This window comes from Chiroxiphia lanceolata, chromosome 2, assembly GCF_009829145.1.
Source record: "Chiroxiphia lanceolata isolate bChiLan1 chromosome 2, bChiLan1.pri, whole genome shotgun sequence".
Classification (NCBI taxonomy): Eukaryota; Metazoa; Chordata; class Aves; order Passeriformes; family Pipridae; genus Chiroxiphia; species Chiroxiphia lanceolata.
In genome coordinates, this window is record NC_045638.1 from 71,152,426 (window position 1) to 71,176,745 (window position 24,320).

General features: G+C 44.0%; 1 protein-coding gene and 1 long non-coding RNA gene across 7 annotated transcripts in view; one reads left to right on the plus strand and one right to left on the minus strand.

The window, feature by feature from the left end:
- Positions 1 to 19,108, minus strand: part of LOC116782122 — a 76,861-nt gene extending 57,753 nt beyond the window's left edge. For all 5 annotated transcript variants that reach the window (XR_004355140.1, XR_004355142.1, XR_004355141.1 and 2 more), the window contains exons 1-2: positions 18,968 to 19,108; positions 3,524 to 3,804 (exon numbers count right to left, since the gene is read on the minus strand). This is a non-coding gene — a long non-coding RNA (uncharacterized LOC116782122). The remainder of the gene's footprint in view (positions 1 to 3,523; positions 3,805 to 18,967) is intronic.
- KATNAL1 (katanin catalytic subunit A1 like 1) overlaps positions 18,910 to 24,320 on the plus strand; it is a 43,589-nt gene continuing 38,178 nt past the window's right edge. Inside the window, exon 1 of one of the 2 annotated variants that reach the window (XM_032678256.1) lies at positions 18,910 to 18,982. The gene's annotated coding sequence lies outside the window, so the exon portion shown is untranslated. The remainder of the gene's footprint in view (positions 18,983 to 24,320) is intronic. The other variant, XM_032678255.1, reaches the window with a different exon arrangement.

Below are 24,320 nucleotides of genomic sequence, written 5' to 3' on the forward strand. Positions count from 1 at the left end.
GGTCTCAGACATGAATTGCGGAAGTAGCTGGATCCATTAAGGAGGTTACAGGCTCCCTAACACAAACACCAACAGTGAAGCTCCCCATGGTGAGGTTTGTTGGTGAGCACATCGGCTCTCTCTGCACCTTGGGGGCTGTGTGGTTTCACACTGGCCTAAGCTGACCTACAGCTGGGCTCCTACCAAAAGGCAGCTCTCCCCCTCCGGTGACTCTTGTGCTCCTTTGGCTGTAGGGTCTGTGGCAGCAGGGGCTGGTTAGTCTCGATACAATCCTCCCCTCCTGGTTTTTTTCCCTTTTGGTAGGATTAGGTTTGCTGAACTGGCTGGTCAAATGGTTGGGTGGGCACTGGGGCTGGCACAAGGAGATGGTGAGGGGTGCCAAGCTGGAAAGTGCAAGACTGGCCTTTCTGCCAGCAGTGTGGGCTGAGCCACCAGGAGCCAGAGGGCTATGCACCACAGTGGGCTTCTGCAGTGCCTGGCAAACTGCCCCAAATGCTGTGGGAGGTCGGGGCAGGCCACTGCCTTAGGATGGGATGCAAACATTCCTCTGCTCCTTTGAACACAGGAGAAAGGGGTTTCAAAACCATCTGTTAAAGAATGGTGCCATGAGGAAAACACATCTGATACACATGTAAGTGAGGGGGTTTCCTGTGGTATTTAGGCCTGAGGTGTTTACTGTTTTAGCATCCAGCTATGCACCCAACCCACAAATGTATTCAGTGCAACACAAGCACCAGATTTAACACCTGCTACACCATGGCTATAGTTACAACAGCAGCTTATACCCTGGCTGTCTCAGCCACCAGTGCCACAACATGAGCAACGCTCTCTCCAAGGAACAAAATTATGTCCAAAACCAAGTGTCTTCCTTTGTTGTTTATGGCTGATGGCTGTTACTGATGGCAAAGTGTATTTGGTAGGTGCCTGGCTTGGGGGAGAGCATCTCATGAAGTGCCAGTGCTGCAGGTGCGTGGCAAGATATGCAGAAAAGGATCTAGTGCTCACAACTGACTAGGGAAATCAGGCAAACACTGGCAACCACCTGAACAAGAAGCCCCCTGGCATTCCCTGAAGCAAGAGCTCGTTTTTCCCTTGTGAGTCAGTGTGTGGCCCCTGTAAAATGAAGCTAAGTGGTAAGACAAGTTCTGCCAGGGTTAAGCCTCAGCAGCCTCTCCACTAACCCTCCCCTGAAGCAAAGGAGGTTTAAGATGATAATGGGAGAGGAAAACCAGGGTCATTGGGATGGCTTATAATCAGTTCTGAAGGAGAGCTGAGTTGCTACCCAACTGTCTTATGTATTTCTATGAAATGAACCTTGATTTCTTAGATCAGCTCACTCAGCTACCTCAGCCTCCAAGTGCAGCTGTCTTAGCTAACCATTTCCCCATGCCATCACTAAAATTTAGTAAGTCAAAATATCTGAAGGAACCCATAAAAAGCTGTGAGTCCTTACTGTACATATTCCAAATAGCCTATGCTTTGAAAATCACAGTACATGAAACACTTCTCTGCAACACCAGTATCCCCTCAGCTCAGTCTCCTGGTCCTGGGTCCCACTCTGCTATTTCTTCACTTGGTCCCAATAGGCTACCAAGGTTTAAACCTGTCTGCCAGTATATTGTGTTTGAATTCCAGAATTGTTCATATATGTTTCTCCCTCTAGTAAACTTACAGCTATGAGTAAAGATCCCATTAAGAAACAACAGTTTGGGCTATAGAGAAATGCTGCCAACTACTGTAACAGGAAAACATTACAGCTCCCTTTTGCCCCCAAAATAACATTTTGTTGCTGTGGGTAAACAGCTATTCCAGTTCTCCCGGGGGCAATAATCATGGCCCTCTCTTTCTCCAAAGGCAGCATGCAGTCCTCCATCCAAGAGAGAAGCTCATTGCCACAATGCACATCCAGACAGCATCGGCCTCTGCCCAGGAGTGAGGGTAGCAGAGGATGAGAAGACCGGCAGAGAGGGACATTCCAAGGAAGTCGCTCATGCACATGACAGAAGCTAAAAAAGCATTCCTCACCAGAACAGCACTCAAAGGACTTCATCTGGGCTCTTCTCTGCTTGGGAAGGGATCTTATTTTGTTTCTTATCCTTCTACTCCTCAACCTAGAACCTGTAATTCTAAAAGTGAGTCAGTGTCTACAGTGACACAGATGGCATGTGAGGATCCAGAGCCCTGGCTGTGTTTCATGCAGTGCCATCTCATTTCTGCATCTTGAGGCAAGTCTCCTTGCCTCTGCCATCTTCTTGCCTAGCTTTATTTCCCCTGCTGCTCAGGAAGGTCACAGAGCCCTGGGCCATAAACTGTGTGTTCAGAGCACCTAGCAAAAACAGGTTCCTTGAGCTGGGATTTCCAAATGCAAAACAAAATAACTGTAAACCAAGGAAAGTAATGCCATTTATCAAACTCAGTTATACCACAAAGAACAAATAAACAGAAACCGTAATCAGAAGTTAGTCCTTCACCTGTAGTCTGGTTTTAGTTTGTGTGAGTTTTGCCCTGAGGACCTCTTTCCTCAACAAAATGATCTTGATCTTCCTGATATTATCGAGGTGTTAACCTGTAGTAATTTCCAAGCAGCTACTCAAGATCCATTAGTATTAATCTACTTTGAGATGAACATTAGCCTCATAAGGCTTTACTCTGCTTCCTGCCTTACTGTTCATCAGTAAGGTAACACCTGAGAAACAATGCTGGTGCTTAGAGCAAAAAATCAGGACAAGTGAATCCAATCCCAGCTTGGCCACTGACAAGAGACAAATCCATGTCCCTTTTCCTATCCGTAATGGGAGTAATACTGACACCTCTTATGGCAGAGGCACAACTACTTGTTTGTAGAACACTCTGAGACGATACAGCACATCTCGACAAGAGTACAAAGTGCTACGGGTGTTTCTAAAGAGTGTGATGTGTCTCCTAAACTAATCTGTTCTGATCTGACACTTTACACATCTGATCCCCTACCACAACTCTACCATAAAATAAGCTGTGTTTTGGGTGAACTGTTTATTAAATATGCAACAATGAAGTTAAAAAAAGCCTTTCAAAAGAGTCCGCTTGTTTTTAAATCACTGCATATTGCAGATTTGAGTTAATCTAAGAACAGCAAATTATGGCCACAAGAAGAGTTCATAGAAGATTCTCCAACCTTTCTATTAGGTATGCATCATGTTAGTCCAATGCAGTCCAGACCTTTAGGGCTTCCAAGGGCCTAGAATCTGTGTAAGGTCTTTTGATCGTGACAAAAGCATGAACAAGTGCATTACATAACTGATGAGCTAGTCACATCTTGGTAGGCATAAAAGCATTTATTTTTTTGCCACCTAGCAATATGACAATGGATTATATCTGCTTCTTTCAAGTCTTGCTGCAAAATGTGCTTTGTCTGTGAATGCTCATCCAGTAACAAAGGGTGTACTGTAGAAGGGTACAGGCTCTGAATTCCTACTGTAAGGTCCTGAGTCTGAGGCTGCAGATTGCCACTGTCAGCAACAAAACTTGTTTAAGGTATACCCACCTCCCTTCATAGTCCAGGCTGTGCATTGCCACGTATTGCTGAACTTGACCTCCACGTTTTTTGTCCTCTGCATCACTTCAGCAAAGTGACAGGATCTCCAGCACAAAGCAGGTCAGGTCTGGGATAGGTGTATTTGGGCAGGTCCTCAGCACTGTCTCCTCTTCAGCATTGTAGGGTGCCATGCAGTGTGCATTGATACTTATCACTGACACAGCAGTGATCATGGAGCACTTCCACCCAGGTCCTGGGCACAGGGTCCGATTCCCCCCCCTCTAGGTCTTCTGGACATATAGAAAAAGTGTATTCTGTTCCTAGCAGACAATGATGAAGCAGGAAATGCCTTAAATATGTATCTGGCCTTGCACCATGCAATACCAGAGCCACAGCTGTCTGCAGCACACTGAGATACGCATGTCCTCTGCTTATCCAGAACTGCCCCATATTGTCTCTGCACATTACAGCTCAGCCTCTCCAGGGAACGCTGTGTTTGCTGTTATATTTACACAGAAGCCAGCGCTTTGCTTTCTGGTCTATGAATGGTGCGTCCAGAAATTTGCTGCTACAGTGGTGCATTTCAAAGAAGATAATGCTGTCCTTTTCCCTGCTGTTTATTGTAATCCTAATTTCTGACAAACAAAAGAGATGAATTCTGGGAAATTTACCAACAATCAAGAGGAGGGTAAGCGGGATGGCTTTACAATATGTACAGTGCTGTGTGTAGGGCTCAACAAAGCCTTCTACACTGGGCAGCTCATTCACACCAGGCCTTTAGACTGATGCATCAGTGATAAGAACAACAAACCTTATCTGTTCTGCAAATTGCAGCCACAGATCATAAAACTTCCAAACTAGCAACACAACAACCACATGGAAAGCTTATGACATTAAATACATGAAAGGAACGCCTCGGGACTATGAGAAGGACTTGAGTACCTTCAGCACAGAATGGGTAATCCTCAGGGGACTATTTAAAAATCAGTGACTAGTTATGCCTACTAGTTTAGTCAGTCAACAGAGACATCAAAAGTTTGTACAGATGAAGTTTTCTCAGGTACAGAAGAGCAGAACAAGACTTTCCTTTCTGATAAGTCACTTGGCTCTACCCTTGGGGCAGGAATCCTTCAGAGATCTCTTGGGGTTTCTTTTGTCATTTGATGGGTTTGCCTCTGACATATGAAATCACGTCAGTAGATGGCTGAGGTAGGGCAGTAATACCAGATGCAGGTAGGATGTGTGTGGCAGGGTTTATTTCATGGCCATAACATGCAGCATGCTCCCTCTACCCGCAGTTCAGCCCCAGGTGCTCTTGATCCAGGACCCAGGTGGAGATCGTGGGTATCTATCCCTCAACTACCTTACACATGCAGAGCTCAGGACTGCAGCCTGCACTGCCCTGGGGATGCCCGAGAGACAGACTGGGCTATTACTTTGCATATAAAGCATCCTGGCCCTTCCTCATGTTGCTTCCTTCCCTCCACCAGCCTCCTTCATTTCCATTCTGCAGTGTCCCCCATCCATCCCCTCCCTCCTTACCAATAGCTGCCCCTCAGCCCCAAAACCTGGCTGGAGCAGTGATGTAGACAGGGCTGACAGCATAATGCAGAGGAACGGTGGCAAGAAGTGTTTACCTTACAATAAGGTAAACACTCTGCACCCTCTAGCCCTCTTATTACTGTTGGGACATGAGCTAAACTGTTCCAGCCAATTCATCTTAGTCCTAGATACACGTTGTGTGAAGGCAGGGCCTGAACACAGCAGAGAAACCTGTGATACGTAGTGTGCACTCAGGCAATGCCAGTTATGTGGGTAGAGTTCATTGAACAAATGTAGATGCTTAAATGGTAGGTGTCCATTTGGGAGTTAGTCACCCTAGGATGCCATTTTAAGTCAGAGAGAAACAGACACTTTTGGCATATGATAGAAATTTACGCTCAGTTGAGCTAAATTGTGTCTCATGAGCTCCTGCTTCTCCCTGCTGACAATATATGGAGTCAAGCACGAGTAGCTCACAGGTAAATGCCTGTACGACACACACCAAATGATGGGTGAGATCAATCACATTTTGTACAACTTAGTTTTGACACAGGGATGTTACATATTATGGGGCTGCTAGAAGGGAGCTTCGTAGGGTGCCTGGTGGGGCACACTCTGGCATGTAACTGCAGAGGCCAGGGAGCCAGATGCAGAGGAATAGAGAGACAGTGACAGACACAGCAAAACCCTTTGGGAACGTGGCTGCTGAAGCAACCATGACTTCATTAGACTTGCTCAAGATGCCCTCTAGCCCAGACCTTTCACCTCATTTAATGGTTTCTTGGCCTCAATCCCTTACAATTCTGAAATGAAAAAAAAATTCTCTTTTGACTCCTGTTTTCAAGACAGGGCTGTTTGATTTGGAACACTGCATTGAAGTCTGTGCTACTGATTGATTTCAGGTTTATTATATTTTTCCCTTTGAAACATGCTACAGTAAAAAACCCCACTTTGTCGTTTTTTCATGTAACCCCCCCCTCCTTTTTTTTTTTTCAATCTTAGCAAATGCTCAGTCTTTTCCACTTCAATAGCTTGAAATTCTCCCCTGGGAGCCCTAAGCTCTTTAAATATTTTTACGTTGCCAGATTTCTTATGTTCTCTCTCCAGGAAGCCAATTTTGTTTCTAAGCTCTTGAGAGTAGTCCAGCTTCATCTTTTGCGCACTCACTGCATCACAATAAAATGCTGCCTAATTGCTGCCTCAGCTGAGTCCCAAAGGTGCTGGAGTTTGTCTCTAGGCTACAGTTGTAGACAATAAACTCTTCTCAGACTGAAGTTAAGCCTTTTTATTATTTAAATCTGAGTCATGTAAAATTAGTTTACTAGCAAGTTACCCACAAAGATCTAGTATAGAAAGAAACTCCCTCATATTGTTTTCCAACACAATGAGAGAATGATCAGATATACAGATTTGCAAGTGGCTTGTAATACAAGATGTACATAGAAAGACCAACATTTAATTTAGCCAAAAAGACATGAGAATGTTTCTGTGAGCCTAGAAGTTACTCTCAGGCCTTGTCTGTTTGGTGTTCTTTACCTTCAAATTGAAACTGGTGGTATGAAAAACACAACAACTTTCCTCTAGCTTATCCATAGCCTGAAATACCTATGAAAGAGGAAAAGCAGCTGAAGATAACAAATGCCAGATGTGCAAGAGCTTTCTGTTCTCAGTCTAGCACAACAGTGAGAGGACTTAGTAAGCATTTTGCTAGAAAATAAGCGAGAATATACTAAAACTGGATGGCTGCACCCCCATCAAGCTTGAGAAGACCCATGCAGCAAGGGACAAATGGACAATACTGGGAGTGAGAATGAACACATACTCTTTCTCTCATCAGCACCATATTCAGCTATCCTCAACAGCAGAAGCAGACATCCATACATGGCATTTTCTCCCTTTGTGTTCCTTTTCTGTAATCTGTATTTTAAACTGCTTATATTTCTGTGGTACAATGTGGCTTCTGATGAAAGTGCATACTCCACGGACATTATAGTAAAAAGACTTATTGATCATTCTTTTAAGACTCTAATTTCTTTGGGTGCATCTGGTGCTGTGGGCCCAAATCCACAGTATTAACTAAGCAAAAATGAAGCTGGAAGAGACTGCTAGATTGTCTCAAAATGGTTAGACTGTCCTTTAATTAAAAAGGTCAGACATGATAGCAGAGACTTGACATAGTCTTTGTGGTGGTGTCTCTGGTTGCACACTTGCAACCTGGGACACTCACGAGCAAGGACAGACGATCCAAATGGCTCTTCGTGTATGGCTCCTTTTGTCAGCACAGAGTGGATGCAGGCAGATGCATCTATCTGCAGTAACTGCAAGGAGATTGCTAACCACACACCACACACTCTCTGTGCAGACCTCCTCCTGTTGCTGGGGTCTCTCATTCCTCATTTATATTTGCCTTGATCATTTACTGAGAGCGAAATGGCAGACATGGCGTGGACCGCAGAACCTTCATTACTAATGGTGATGCAGAAGACAGGAAGGATGCACAGGTCTGAAGTCGATTTTGGCAGGCAGCAGCTAGAAAAGCTAGGACACAATTTCAGCCTTATTCAGATCAATGGGAATTTTGCCACTGATGTCAGTGAGATGAAGATTTCACTCCATGTCTGCTTGTAATCTGAGAACATGTATTCTGCAAATCCAGGAGACACAGTGAAAATGGGACCCCACAGAGTTCATCTCAGATTCACTGCAGAAATAAAACTACATGGATTCTTTGTGCCCCTCAGTTATCTGTAAAACAAGTATGATAATGCTTTGAGTGCTAAACAATACAAGGTGTGTAGGAAGACACAGTATCTTTTATTAGGCCAACTGAAATAGTTGGGGAAAAACAGACAAGCTTTCAGGCTTGTCTGAAATGCTTTGAGATGCTCTGATGAAAGGTTTTTGAGCTGTGCAAGTGATCATTAAATTACATTCTTCCTCTCTCTGGAAATCATTTAGTGATATTTCAAAGGAAAGATATTGTACAGAAATAACTGATTTCTATTGCAAGTGCTGTCTGGAGCTAAATATCTTCTTTCCTCTCTCTTTATGAACTAATCTAAAGAAAATATGTTTTAAATTAGCATGTTAAGAACAATTTTGTGGTATAATATATAGTTCTGTGAAGTGTTCTGTGTTAAGCATAACCACAAGATCCTTAAACATATTTCAGTACACTCAAAAAAAATGGTTGGATTTCTGTTTAATGCTTTGTGGAAATTATGAAGTTATCACTGTGAAGAAATTAGAAAGCATAGAACGGCAATGAAATTGGCAAGTAAAGAAAAAAAAAGGTAGATATGAGTAAAAAACTACATTACACTTGTAAACATTGGCTAATGAGCCCCCAGACTATTACAATTGTGTGGACATCATGCATTCGAAAGCTGTGAACCAGCAAGTATCCATAAAAGAGTGACAGAAACAATCAAACTTAACCCTCTCCAGGAAAGACTAAATGAGCTGGGAATGCTCACTTGAAATTAGACAGGGGTGACAGATCAACACCATTATGGTATCACAGCTGTGAGTGCAACAAGATATATCATTGCCATCATGGAGTCAGTGGACCACTGAGGTTACTGTGGGCCATGAAGGGGTAGGTGAGAGAAGGTTTAACTCTACATAAATCCTACTAGTACCACTTTACTAGTACTTTAATTCAGTGTCAAGACATAAATGATGCCACGAACAAAGAAAACTGGGGGCAGAGGAATCTTTAAATATGTGAAAAGTACTTGCAAAGAAGGATGAAGTAAATTTGTGTCTATTAGAACAAGAAGAAATTAGGGTAAGTTGCAGCAAAGTAGATTTACATTAAACCACTCAATAACTGTCCAGGATTAAGGAAAAGTAAGCATTGGTAGAGACTTCCTAGAGAAATGGTAAAACTTTATCACTGGAACATGTGAAAAATGGCTTAAATAAATGTAATGAAAAGTTTCACTACTGATGATTGTTCACTGAGGCAGAGAATAAACTTGGAGATTCATCTGAGAAAGGTTATGATGTGTGACCAGGTCTTTCTGGATGTGTTCTCTTTTTCCTGCCTGGAAGATGTTGTTGAAGATTTTCTGTTTGTGTGAGATTTTGAGATGCATTCCTCTGAAAATATTTGTTTGAGAGATGAGGGGCCATTCATCTTCGTACGTCCCTGTTCCTCTCTCTGCTGATCACAGATGCAGTCACAGATGACTGGCTTGGTATGGACACTGACTTACTGAATCCACAAAGTCAGATGAGACAATTACCATCCTTAATGACAAATTTTGTCCTTTCTTATATATTTCTAGATATAACACTCAAATCTTCATTACTCATTCCAACTATAATTACTTGTTCTGCACATATGAGGTGGCACCCATAACACATAATCATAATGTTATTTACTGCCCTGCATTAGTAATTTTATCACATTATATTTAGATGCCATATGGTGTGATGGAGAATGCAATGAATGTTTCCTATGCAGTGGATAGAAAGCTCCGAGACAACAATTAATATAATCTATTCCACTTTTGCATTGCATTGCTACTAAGAATATCATTGAAGTAAAAGGTCTCAGGAAGGAAAATTCTATTTTTAGATCTAAGACCCAGCCAAAGCTCTGCTGAGTTGCAGGTAGAGATACCAGCTAGGAATGTAAGTGGTTTTATTTCAGCAGTGTGTATGAAAGAATAAGATGCTTCTGATGTATGATATCAACCACTTCTGTTTTCATAGTCTGTATACAATAACATGTGCTCAGCTAATCTGTATGAATCTATGTGTTTATATTGTGCTCATCCCCCCATAGGACTAGAACTGGGCACTTTATGTCTACACTATTTCCCACACTGAGGTCATGGGAGGAAGTTTGAGCACCTAGCTGTCCCCTCTGCTTAATTGTTAGCTCTGTCTTTGGGGATCTGTCCAGGTACATCCTATGCATTCAAGATAAGGCACGGATCTTGAATAGTTCACTCTTGGGATTCCCCTCAAACACCAAGGTCAAGAACATTATATTTAGCTCCCTCAGACCCATATTGTCTTTCAACACTATTCCCGCAGGCTCCACACTCTTCAGAGTACAGAAGAGGGACACCACAAGGTACATAAATGTGAAATCCAGGGTACAGGGCTCTGTGGCGTGGACAGAGCAATCTGTAGTAGCCCTAAGAATCCTGGATGTGAGTCAGCATGCATCACTGAGCCTTGGGATGGAAAACTGCTCCCTCTCTTCTGTGGATATGCACTTTTGAGCGTGGATACACACTTGCAAATAACGTCGCAGGCTGTCTGCCCATACCAGTAAGAACTGCACTGAACAGTGGTGCTGGAGACTGCTTTCATCAGGTGGAAAGGTCCCAAAGACTGTCTCAGTAGGAGGGGAATTTTTTGGTATATCAGCAAAACAGAAACCCAGAATAAAAATGGTAAAAGGGACAAGGAGAAACAGCACAGGATCACCTTTCCCATCCTGAGAAATCTGTAGAATATTATTCTCCTGTGCTCTTGGAACAGCTTTTTTAATAACCTTTGTTCTTCTAACCTGTAATTATGGAAACCTCAATCTTATATATTCTTATGCACAAGTACCCTCAACATACATGTATTTCTCCACTGTAAAAGAATGTGAAGAGTTAAGGCTCTGTACTGATTTTGGCTGGCATAAAGTTAATTTTCTTCAAAGTAGCAGGTATGGGGCAATGTTTTGGATTTGTGCTGGAAACAGCAGTAACACAGGGATGTTTTTGTTACTGCCAAGCAGGGCTTACACAGCATCAAATTCTCTTCTGCCTCTCACACCGCCCTGCCCACGAGTGCGCTGGGGGTACACGTGGAGTTGGGAGGGGACACAGCTGTGACAGCTGACACTAATTGACCAAAACAGGTTATCCAATACCATGTGGTGTCATGCTCAGCATATAAAGCTGGAGGAAGAAGGAGGAATGGGCAATGTTCAGAGGGATGACATTTATTTTCCCAAGTAATCATTAAGCGTGATGGAACCTGGCATTCCTGGGAGATGGCTGAACACCTGCCCGCCTGTGGGAAGTTGTGGATGAATTCCTTAATTTTCTTTGCTTGCTTGTGTGGCTTTTGCATTACCTATTAAACTGTCTTTATCTCAGCCATGAGTTTTCTCAGTTTTATTCTTCCGGTTCTCCCAACCCACCGGGCAAGGAGTGAGTAGCTGTGCGAGTCTGAGCTGCCTACTGGGGTTAAACCTCAACAGACTCATTTCTAACTTCATTACATTTAAAAATGCATTGAATGTGAAAATTAAATGCAATGCTTCCCCTCTCCTTTTTTTTCTTTTAAGGCGATATGAAAAATTATTTGAATGAGGGAATGCACGCAGGAAGACAACAGCAGATTTAACTCCAGCTTAGCATATTTAGTTTAGCTTCAGCTGTGCTTCCTTGTGGATTTTATCTTCTTCCTTACTTGATTCTTTAGGAATGTTTTCATTCTCACTTTCATGGAGAAGGACTAGAAAGAGGTGAGTAATTCAGCTAAAAGAAGCAATTAGACAGGTCAAGCTATGGAAGGTCACAGATAAACATAATTAAATGATCTCTTCACAGGTTATTGAGATGCCTATCTGACACTACTGTACTTTAAAAAGCAGCACAAGATGCCATGCAAAACTTAGTAACTATTAAAAGCTACTAATAGTTCTCTCACCTTATTGGGTTTGTGGCTAAAATTCCTAATATATGCTTGTTTTAAAAGAATACTGTTTTATAACAGGTAGTTAATTCTGTAGCTACATGAAATACCTTAACTGCCAGGGACTGGAAAAGTGTCCTGGTGGTGGTCACCAATGGCATCAAGTTTCTCTGAACTGGAATGATGTTTAATAATCAGAAAATGAAGCTTTAGTGACATATTAACTGCTGAGCCTGGATGGTTTTAGAGGTTAGCACACAAGGCAATTGAACGTCACTTGTTGTAACCAGCAGAGTTCTATGTACAAGGAGCAGCCGCGCAGCCTGCAGGTGCGATTCAGCTGGTCAAATGTAGGTATTTCATATCTAATATGAGTATCTCTTACAAGTCATATGAAGCATCCAGAAGGCATTTCCATTTGATTTTGAATTGAATTTAAGGCAACCAGCTTATGAGCAGGTGCCTGCACTGTAAACCATTAAAGCTAGGTATGTTGCACCTAGCATATCTGTTGAAACATTAGCAGCCCTTGGCTGACAGGTGGGCAAATAGATCTCTTGAGTTCAACAACGCATTTCTGTGCCTTGCTGAAGCTCATCCCTTCCTCAGACATGCCTGGCTTGTATACAAGGTCACGCAGTAAACAAAATCAGAGACATGACCTAGGTTAAAAGTTACACCTTCTTTTACAGGGTTCCTTTTAACCCAGATGATTTCACCAACCTAGTTGGCAGGGCCACCACATCAACAGCTGTACTCGCGCAAGCGACAGAGAGATACGTAAAGTAGAAGGCAAGAACGAGTGCTGAGGGGTGAAAACCAGTTAAGTCAGTTTAGTTGCCAACGAAAACATGCACAGAAATAGCACAGGATGGCATTCAAAGTTGAAGAGCCTCCTCTAGATGATAATTCAGAGTAGAAGCCTAACTAACAATCTGAACTGCTCTCTGGAGGAGCCTCTCTCATTCCTTCAACTATGCAAGGCATCTAAGGAGACAAGCCTCCTAATTTAGGCATCTAAGTTATATGTTTAAACGTAGGCAGTGAATGTTCCCCCTGAGAATGTGAATGGGATGTTATAATAGTTTAAAACATGTTTAACTGAAGCTGTGATACCAATGTCTGGGTTTTTTTATGAGATACTGTTCTTTGTGCCACTGATCCTCTACTGACACAATCATGTTTCTCATTTATTAGGTAAATGAACAACACTAACAAAATGCACATTGTTCAACTACAGTCCAAATTTTGAAGTTAAAAAAAGATTCCCAATTTTACTCTCAAAATACAAACCAGATTAAGTTGTTCACATGGAAACCACTGCTTGTTCCCTGTAGTAGGGGACCAGAAAGGGAAAAGAGATTCTTCACAATGATCACCAGCATATATTTAACTTTCTTGCTCTCCTCAAACATTTTTAAGTTTTCAATTAGGAACTTTGATCTGTAATTACATCTTGCCATATATACATTGCTCCTACCTATTCAGAATTTTTACATATTCAGTGATAGGGATTTAATAAGTTATTGATAAATGGCAGAGGCTGTGAAGTTGTTCTTTCAATGCAGATGCATGGCTTACCTCTTGTCCTGTAAAATCCCAATAATTAGGCACACACCAGAACACATCTTTCTCCAATGTAACCACCCTCATTGCCATTGATCACAGCACTATTCAAAGGGCTATTTCAGATAGTCCTGGAAGGACTACGGATCCATTATGGAATGCTCTTTAAATGTGTCTTTTTTCTGTCCTGGATGAATATGTTTGCAGCAGTGGATTGTTAATACAAATTTAATTTCTAGTATCTCACACTGCAGAGCTGGAACTAACATGCCTAAGAAATCAAAAATCCTGGGGAAGCCATTAATATGTATTAGACTGTGCTTTGTTTATTCTAGTGGTTTGGACATCTAAACAGTGTGTGCAAAAAGCTGTCCAACAGCTCCCTTATTTGAAACTGCCACTGTTAAGTCAAAAAAACACCTACAGGAGAATAATATATACCAGCATGACTTAAAATTAATGGCCATGCCTAACAGGCTCATCTGATGTAACTGGTTCAAACTATCAAAGCCCAGAATCCTCTGGTTTTGTGTCCATTTCCACTTAGCTCTCATCCCTTCAATAAAGCTGCCTATGGATCATACATGTTATTGCAACTGTGCACAGAAGTAGGTATTGCAGGTAGCCCTAAAAGGGGAGCTGTCGGTCATTTCACACAAGCAGAACTGGGCAGCTTGCCTTGTGCTCAGCAGAGGCACCAGCTGTGTCCATTTTTTTCTACTGTGCTACTTACTACAAAACTAGAAGGAACTCAGTTAGACCACCATCCTTTTGCAAATGCAGTAGAAACTGGCCAGTGAAGTTCAAAATGATTGCAATGGGACAGACAGTGTGCAACTCCAGAAGTGTCACATCTTTAGAAAAACAGCTTAAAATTCACACTGTACCCTGAAAGAGTTATACTGCCAAACAAAAGCACATCACGAGAGATCTTCTGTCAGTTGTCAACCCCAGCAGACAGATTAAGGGAACTTTGCCACTTGATACTGTCTAGTGCTCTGCCACAGGACTGAGATGCTGTGAATAAACTTTCTTTCTGTGTCCAGGTTTTCACTTAACAGTTGCTGACACACAGTTCCCTGGGCCTGACTCTACTTTCTCTGACGTTTCTGTCCAAGTCTTCCTCTCTCTTTGTTTTGACTACTGTAAGCTACTTTCTTATTTCTTCTCCAAAGTGTAATACTCTAACATAAGCAAAATGCTTCTGCATGTTGAGTATACACAGAAAAGAAACACGATATCCTAGTTCCTGTTAATTCTTCTAATTTCTGTCTGCAGACTCAAAACAGAACAGGTGGGTTTTTTTTAATGTACTGTGGGCTTGCTCCAATCCATTTCAAAGATCCGTCTTCTCTTCTGCCTGTGTTTTCCATTAACGTGACACTAGCTTGTTCTTTGTCATTTTAATTAACCAACTCAAAGCTGCCTGACAGCTTTCCCTTGCTATGGCTTAACAATACAACAAACATATTGGGTAGGACTCCTCTCACCTACCTTTAGGCATCTACAGTGCAAACATTTATATTTATGCTGATCAGGTAGGTCAGCTATAAGCTCTGAAAAAAAACTAAACACATTCAGGGCACAGTCCATGTTGGTTAAAACAGGAATTGTATCCTCAAAGTATCACTCTCTCCCTCTTTCACTTAAGAAGAAAGCTAACTCAGAGGCAGAGACCTAGAAGACAGATGTCTACATTGACCAGATAAATAAAAACACCCTTGCCCATTCCTACTCTCACTTTCCAACTTAAATGAAATCCCATTTGAGAATCAACTGCTTTCCCTTAAACTGTTCTCTATTAACAATTCACATCATTTTGAGATGTGCCTTAGGGGAAAGATGTTGACTAAATGTTTCTGTGTTGCCACTCCATCACAATTTCTCAAGGTTCAGACTTTGAGGTTCTTTCCTAGGAGAGAAATCGGTGGATATGTCACACTGATAAATACCATAACATAAAAATATCTATGCAGAAGAACAATTACTTTGTGTGTATGAAAATTAACAGTCTATTGATGCCTCTACTGACTTGTGCATACCTTCCCTTGGAAAGTTAATGCCTGTGAATATGTAACATGCATCTTCTTTTCCCTATTGCTTCCCTATTGTTTTTCACTTTCCATTATTACAATATTTCTCCACACAACCTGTAAGACCTTTGGTAAAGAGTTAGGTTTGCATGTGAGCATTAAAGATTATTATGAAGGCACAATAATTCCTGTAGGCTGGTTAAATATAATTGCAAGGGGAAGGCAAGACAAAATCAAAGGGCAGTTCATAATTCATAGACTTCTCACATGTTTTCAACCTTCTCCCGCAGAACTTTGTGTGTGGGAGGAGGTTACAAATGAAGCTCTCTGCTACTTTGTGCTAAAAGCCTGTGCCAGCCCTCAAGTTGCTGGAATTTATGTAATGATAACCAAATCAATTCAGAAACCAGTTTTGTTAATCTGACACAGACCCTAAGAGTGGATAGCTTTAAACTTCTCTGACAGTGTCTGCAATTACTCTAGCTGAAGAGACACTTCTGAACCAAACCTAATGTTCATGGCAAAAGAGTTACATTAATTTATATCAGCTCCTGTTTGAACTGACTAGAATAAATCAGAGTGAGAGGGCACAAAATCAGCTCTGCTGGCAGATTCACAGATTGCTGGAAAGGGGCATGATAAATCCCTGGGGTTTGGCTGTGAGTAACGCTCTCCTACACCACCATGGCTGGATCCTGCCTAACCACAGTTGCTGACACCCACCAACCTCACATCTTATCCAGAGCTGCTAGGTTTAAAGCCTCTATCAAAAAATAAAAAGCTGTAAGCCATGAGAATATACTCATAGTAGAACAAGCTTCAGTGCTTAAGGTGTCACACCCCTCCCAGCAATTTCTTACCTTCTTTTTGCCTGAGATTACTGCCTCACAGCAGAGTCAGTGCAGTGAAACGCATGCACTAGTCCCAGCTGCTTCAATACAAGGTCCAGCAAATTCGCTTAAACTGCTCCCAAACATGACTTTAATACCATATTTTTTAATAAAATGGATTAGGAACATTAGTGTTTTCCAATCCAGGGACTATTGTGGAGGCGGGAACCTTCAGTAAGCAGGTGGAGTAGATGGTCAGGGTAGCAGTTTTTTGCATCACTCCAGCCAGATTTGATGGAGTCTAACCACGGCAGCAGGAAAGGCTATGAAATTTTCATGCTCACAGCTGTCATTCGTCTGCCTTATTAACAGGTTTATGAACTTCTAATTGTCTGGCTGGACTAGATAACCTCCTGAGGTCCCCTCCAACTTGAATTATCCTAATGTGTACGGCTAGGAACCTGGAGATACAGTTCTCTTCCTCCCGACCCAATTACTTAGCATATCTTGGCAAACTGTGTAGACCCATGCATTCCAAAATTTCCCTCTGAGGGATCCAACTAGGCTGACACTGGTATTGCTCTGGTGTTGAGTAACTGCTTTTCAAAGGGAGGTCAGCAGTAGTATGGGTATCCTCTGCCATGAGGAAGCAGCCCTGCTTGACTCCAGCATTACTAAAAAAGGGATGGGGGAAAAAAATCACCAACCAAACAAATAGAGATTATGACCAAATAACCAGTCTTCTTTGTGTCACGATTTCCTAGCTGGGGGATACAATCCTCACACAAAGTGGTTAATGTGTTGCCTTATGTGATAAGAGGTACATAGTCTAGTGGGAAGGGATATTATGGCAGTGTTGGGAACAGGCTGCTTATCATCTGCTCTCCCTAAGAAACACTGAACTCTGCAAGGTCTGCACAGTATCTATGCTTTTGGGTATGTGAAAAACCAGCAGGAATTGATGTCATGGGCAGGCAAGTTTGAAAAAACCTGGAAAAGGGGGAAGCCAGAGTTGCAGCTGTTATGAATTCATCACGATTTTGGCCCCAGTTCTAAAATAGTCACAAAGACATAAGAATCTCCACATGATTTTGAGGGAAGTAAGATCTGTAGATACACGAGTGACACATTCATACATGCGGTATTGTTTAAGAGGCATACTGAGCTTTTAGTTTCAATCCCTGCTCTTTCACTTCTGTCAGTTAACATTTCTGAGAACCTTATTGTGAGATACAACCTCATGCTGCTACCTTAAAGTAACTACAACAGACATTTTTTGCAGAAATCACGTACTACTATAGGGAGTGTTCACAAGGTCATCATCACTGGGACACTCTCAGAGCTGTCACACAGCAGTTCCAGCAGCAAGGACTTGCTGCAGTGGTGCAGCTGCACATAGAAACACAGCTCGGATCCGCTGGGATCTCAGTTGGCTGTTCCTGCCTTCACATCTACTCTGCCTTCCTCTGCAGTAGTTCTGCAGGCTCAGCTAATGAACGAACTTCATCCAGATGAATTCGGGTAATTTTTTTGAAGGGGCATAACTGCCTTTCCACCAGATCGGATCCCAGGCTTGCCTTGCCAGATGGCAACATCAGTGTTGTTGTAGTGTAAATAACAAACAGGAAGGCACGGTCATGATCAGAGAGGAATGCAGGACTGCCCTTTTTGGTGGCAATACAGACATAAGCTGGCTTGCATTAACTGTGAAATTACATCCTTAGAAAGGTTTATAACTGCACGGCTCCCCTTGCAGGAGACCAGGTTGCTCATATTAACCATGAGCTGCACACTTCAGAAACACCAGGTACATTGACTCTCAGCAGACAACACAGACTGGATGGTCCCACGCTGTGAGGCTGCCTATAATCATCAGGTACCCCTTTGGTCCAGAAATAGGGCAAATCCCCAAATCTGTTCCTTTACTGTACTATAAAAGCAATTAAACCACTACAGCAAAGATAGTGTTCAGTGCCCTTCTGTGTGTCCATGCAAGACAAATGCACATTCTGCCTTTCCCAGCTGTTCCCTCAGCCGAGGTGGAGACAGACGAGGTCTGCATTCAGAGTGGGAATGAGCTCTGAATGTGAAGTCAGAGCTCTTCTCGGCGATGCTAACCACTAGAACACAAGGCAACGGGCAGAAACTGATGCACAGGAAATTTCACCTGAACATCAGGAAGAACTTCTTTACTGTGCAGGGGACCGCGCACTGGAACAGAGAGGCTGTGGAGTCTCCCTCACCGGAGATATTCAAGAACCGTCTGGACCAGTCCTGTGCCATGTGCTCTAGGATGACCCTGCTTGAGCAGGGAGGCTGGACCAGATGCCTCGCTGTGGTCACTTCCAACCTGACCCATCCTGTGATCCTGTGTGTTCAGCCACTCCGACTCGAGCACGGGCGCAGGGCAGCGCAGGGCCGGCGCTCAGCAGCGAGCCTGGGCGCTTAGCTCTGGCACTCGCTCCTCTGCTCCCCGGACGGGCACTGCGCCCCTCGCGCAGCAATCGGGACGCTCTCCGCCCGCCTCCGCCCGGGATGCTCGGCACGGAGCCCTCTCGAGGGCTGCCGAACGCGGGCTGGGCGGCGGCGCCCGCAGCCACCTCCGCCGGCCGGATGCGGCGGGCGCGCTCCCGAGGCCGGAGCCGCGGTGGCGGTGCCGTCCCCTCCCTCCCCGCGCCCGCCGCCGCCATGGCAACCGCCCGTCGCCGCGCGCGCGCACCCCCTTCCCTTCCCCGCCCGCCCCCCGCGCCTCGGCCCCCCCGCCCCGGGCCGACAGAGCAGCAGCGCTGCGCCCCCTCCCCGCGCCGCTCCCGCCCGCGGACACGCACCCCTGGCTCTCCCAGGTAACGGCAGGGCCCGGTGGCGGGGCAGCCCCTCACGGCGGCGCTGCCTGCAGCGGGCGGCAGCTCGAACCCCGCCGCGCTGCGGGAGGCGGCGGGGATGGGGGGGAACCAGCGGTAGAGGCTGGCAGAGGGGTGGGGTGGGGGTCCCCCCCACTCCCGCGGAGCGTGCCGGGAAGTGTAGTCCGCGCCCCCCCGCCGGGCGCTGGGGGCTGCCGGGAGAGGCCGCGGGGGAGAACTACAGCCCCCAGCGGCCTCGGTGGAGGGGGGCAGATGGGTGCTGCGGAGGAGACCCCTGTGGGGAGGGGGAGGCTCGCTCTGAACGAGGGCGCTGAGGGTGCTCATCAGTCCGGAACAGCGAGGGCAAAGCCCCTGTGCCGCCGCCGGGGCGGGAGGGGCTGGAGGGAGGGGCGGCGCGGCAAGGCCGGCTGCGGGGGTGGGCGCGGGGCGTTGCGGGGCTCTCAGGAGGGAGGCGGGGGTTACGCGGGGGCTCTGCGGCTGCGGAGGGGATGCGCGAGGCGGGGTGCGGGGATGCGCGAGAAACCCGGGTGGGGGAGTGCGGTTCGGGGGTGCGGCGGGGGCAGGATGGGTTGGGTGGTGTGTGAATGCCGGTGGAGGACTCCGTTGGAGGTTGAGGACGGAAAGAATACCAGGAAAGAGGCACATGGGAACGTAGGTGGATAGATGGATGGGAGAGATGTGCCGGAGGAGGAGTGACAGAGCAGATGGGAGGGCAGGGATGTGCAGAAGGCAGAGCAGAGTGGAGGCCGGGTGATGGGTGCAGAGGAGGCAATGGTCAGAGTGAGGCCTGCAAAGTTTCTCCAAATAGTTGAGTTTATAGTTTGCAGTTTCATGTGTCCTACAACCACTCTTAGGCTCTGTTGGTTTTGTTGCAGTAGTTAGTCTAGCCACAGTGTTACTTTTTTAAAAATAATTTTGCTACATTTCTATTCCCCCTCCCCATTATTGTCATGATATCAGTACTGGCATTTTTCCCTTTCTTCTCTCCATTTTCTCTGAAGACAGTTCTAGTGTTATTCTTTATCTTGTATTCTCCAACAGCCATGAGGGGGAATAAAATTGCAGTTTTACTCATATATATGATATTCTGTCAATATCATACTTAAAATATACATGTTTATGTTTGGCATGTTAGATAGTGTTATTTTTCCTTTCTGAAAATCTGTATCTTAAAAGCATCAGTGCATTAGTACTCCCTTGTATGTGAATATTGAATGTCTACTCCTACTACAGTTTCACATGTCACAAAGCTAGGTTTCTTTCCAAGGGGTGTTCGATTTTTATTGCAATTGCAGATTGTTGAGTGGTTTCTTTTTTTTTGCCCTTTCCCCCACTCCTATGTCAGCTACACCCTAGGCAGGCTTAGGCTTCTTGCAGCTTCTGGTACTTGCCAGCCTGCAGAAGTGAGCATCGCAGCTGCAGCATGCTTCCAGGATGCGTTGCTCTTGGAGACTTGGGCTTTTGAGCAGGTAATAGAGAGAAATGGATCCTGCCCTGAGCTGATCTCAGTCTCAAGAAAGAGAACTAAATGGAAGACAAGGAAGCATCACCAGGCCTTTATCTGGTTTTCTATGTAAATAAGTGTAAAAAAAAAAAAAGCTCATTCTTCTGTGGATGAGCTGAGAAATCTGAAGACTAAAAGCAGCTCTGTAGCACTAAGAACAATATGCTTATTACTGTATATTTAAAATAATATATACTACTCTTTAGAACAATTCTAAAAAGCAAGATTCTAGTTAAGAAATACGCATTCTTAGTCCTAAAAACCCAATTCTTTGGAATTCAGAGAGGAGTTCAAAAGGTGGAAAAGTATTCAGGCCAAAATTCTGACCTTGTGAGTCAGGGTTATAAACACATGTGTGAGTCAATTAAACTTGCAGTTATTCGTGGCAGGTTTATCTGGGATGTGGATTGGCTGCACTGGGAATGTAGCAGCAGCAGAACTGAGTTTTTGTGGAGCTGACTATGGTTTGTCAGGGCTCCTGAGCTGCAGCATGGGGGGAACATGGGTGTGCTGTGTCCAGGACCAGGGTGCAGGAACAGTTTAACTCTATTCGCACAGAGCCCAACCTGATAAACACTTTGAACCCAAGCTGGCTCTGCACAGACCCATCTTAGGAGTCTTTGGTGGCATGTTTGCTCTACCAGAAGTGCTTACACACGATATGCAGAGAAGCAAGTGGCTCCACAAAGGACCAGAGGGATTATTGACTTGCGCAGAGTTCCCCTTTGTTGAGCTCCAGACAGGCCCTGCGGAATCCTTCAGGTATCTAGGCCCTGCATTCTGTCAGAGGAAAGATCTGTCACCTCAGGGCTGCTCCCACCTGAACGCGGGCTTGGGTTTGATGTGGCACTAATGCCAGAACGCCTGGAGGCTGTGTTGGAGAGGAGAGAGATGTATGGAGCCAGCCTGGGTCCAGCAGGGCTAAGACGGAGCATAAGCTAGCAAGCCTCTCACTGCCTGAACTGTGTATGTATGGAGTACGGTCCCCAGAGTGCCCCACAGCATTTGTGTTAGCTGTTTCCCTTTATGTTATCCAGCCTGGCCAATGAACACCTCATTACCCCAAGTAATGGTGATGTGACCATATGGATGTGCCTGAAACTGGTGCATGAGGTGCCTGGAGAGGGATATGGTTTGCAGTCAGTTTAAGGAATAGCACGGCCATCTCTGATTCTTCTCTTTCTAGTTCTTCAGAAAATTGTAGTACAAAGGCTCTGCAAATGACCATTTCATTCTCCAGGATACTTTCTGTTTGGTTTACCAAACTAATTAAATCTCAAATTTAAATCTCTAAATTAATTTCTAATTAAAACAATGACCATCTGTTTAGTGGTTTCTTATATGTTTACTTTTAACTTGTGGTGAATTTCTTTACTTCATTTGAAGATGGGTTTTTTTTCACTTGCATTTAAAGTAACTCTCTGTTTTGAGTTAGCTCTCAGAAGATTTCACACAAAAATAGTTTGAGGCCTGCATGCATACTTCTTCTTCTTCCCACTTCCATACACATTTCCCCATTAACTCCACGTCTGCTATTGCAAAACAGAGTTTCAGTGCAAAGAAGCCAAAAAACAGCAGAAAGCAGCTGACTTGAGAGATCCCTCGGTGCTAGGTTTCCTGGGCTGTAGTATGTGTGTGTATGTTTTATTGGCATGTGTGCTGCTTTGAAGAAGCCCAGGGCACGAACACTCCAATGGCAACCCCCAGGGCCACCGCTGCAGTTGTAGCCGTTCGTGTCACTGCTGATGCACACAGCAAAAGGAAGAAAATAGCACTGGCACAGCACACTTCTCATCTCATTTAAATGTAGTTTAAATCCAATTCTGCTGGAACTGAGCCACATTCTTACTTATAGGTATATTTTTAACAGGAGTTCTGATCCTGTGAGGTCATTATCATTAGCTTCCACACCAGTCCCTGGGACCACAGCTGCATGTGTAAACAAAGCCATGTTAACAGGGAGAGATGGATTTGGCTGTGGAACTTGGCAAGCCTTTTGTTTGTTTGTATTTTGTCTGACAGTGATCAGTTAAAATGTTGGTTTTGTCGTGCAAACGTAATGTCTGATAACTGTCAGCAGCATCAGTGATTGCATCTGAACAGGGACAATTAATTATGAGAAATGAAGATCAGTTGTTCTGCACCCAAGTCCAAAATAAAAGGAATAATGTTTATAATAAAGCAGGAAAGTCTTATTTAAATTTTTTTGAACAATTGCATTTTTAATAACTTATTCTTAAAAATCAAATTAAATACATCAAGCACATGAAAAAAATACAGTCTGTATTTCAGTCAGAAGTAGACTTCTATAGGCTTCTAGTAGGAACTGCAAATCATGCAGGGAAAAAGTACTTTTTTCTTCCTCTGACAACGGTCCAGTTAGTATTGCTGTTTATGCTTTTCCAGGTAAGGCATTGTCATATAGCTGCATGTCTCTATTTTAACAACTTGTAACTTTGAAGAGGAAACTGAAAAGAGGATCACTGTACTATTTGAAGCAAAGACATAATTGAGAGAGAGGAAGCTGAAACTGGTCAAAGCTGGCTTACAAAACCAATATGGCCTTAACCTGAGAAGTGCAGGTTTCAGTTAATTGCAAGGAAAAGATTCCAAGCAGTAAGAGGAATTTGTGGAAAGAACGGCTTCAGTTCATTGCTTAGACTCTGGTAATGGAAATGGATGCACACAAAAAGTGGATAAATCTGAAAATCAACACCTCTTAACACTGGAATTTGCTTCCTTGCTTTGCTCTGTGTGGCCGTTGACCTGTTCTGGGATTGTGCAGTGGCAGAGGATCATCCTGAGTCTGTCTTGTAGAAGTGGAACATGTATAGGCATACCTCAGCATTGTATTCCAGCAGATGGTACCTAACAGAGTGACTCTGTCTTGTAACATTAGTCGTGTCTCTTACATTGCATTTCGGGATGCCCGACATCATGCTGCACAGCTCATTTACGGAAAATGAGAAACAGAATTAGTCACCAGTCTTCATCTGTGTATGTTCAGGCCATTCCAGATGTTCAGCTGTCCAGTCAGCAGTACTACGGAACTGCTATGACCTGAGAGCACGTGTCCAACAATCTTAGGGAGTTGTGGAACGTTTTTACTTTGCCTGGGTAAAATTTTGATCAGAGAAAGACACATGTCCAGAAAAATCCAGGTATAGTATAGCCCTATCAGTGAGGAATTAACATCTGATTTGGAGAAAAGTCTGATTAGCAGACATTAAATAAAGCTTGATGAGACTATTGAAACAATGAGAGTAAAGCAAAAAAAGAGTAACACCTCATTATATGAGTCATCTATCCTGTTCAAGAGTTGAATGCCTGTGGAGAAAATGGGATGCAGTTGTGTTACTGATTGTGTCAAAACACATGCATAAAAAAGACATGTAAAGATAGCAGAGATGCCTTCTGTTTTGGCACTTGCAGAGTGATGTTCGGGATCAAACAATAGGATGAGCCCTGCTACAGAACCCCTCTACAGGGGAGGGCATTTGCTGCCTTTGGTACCTCTGTGGTGAGGTAGTGCTGAGGAACATGGGCTGAAGTGGGTCAGTCATCCTGTATTCATTCTCACTGGTGTTGCAGACAAGTTTGCTAAGCAAGCTGTCCCCCTTTTCCTATCCTTCACACAGTCACTGTGTCTGCCTCTGGAAATACTCTTGTGTGTATAATGCTTAAATGTTAAAATAGAGACTGTCTTTTGGATCTTGCTCGATTGTGCATTGCTTTAGTTCTGGGAGAAAAATTCTTTTCTGACCCCAGATAGGGATCAGCTCAGCTTATGCTCCAAAGAATAGAGATTAATATCCC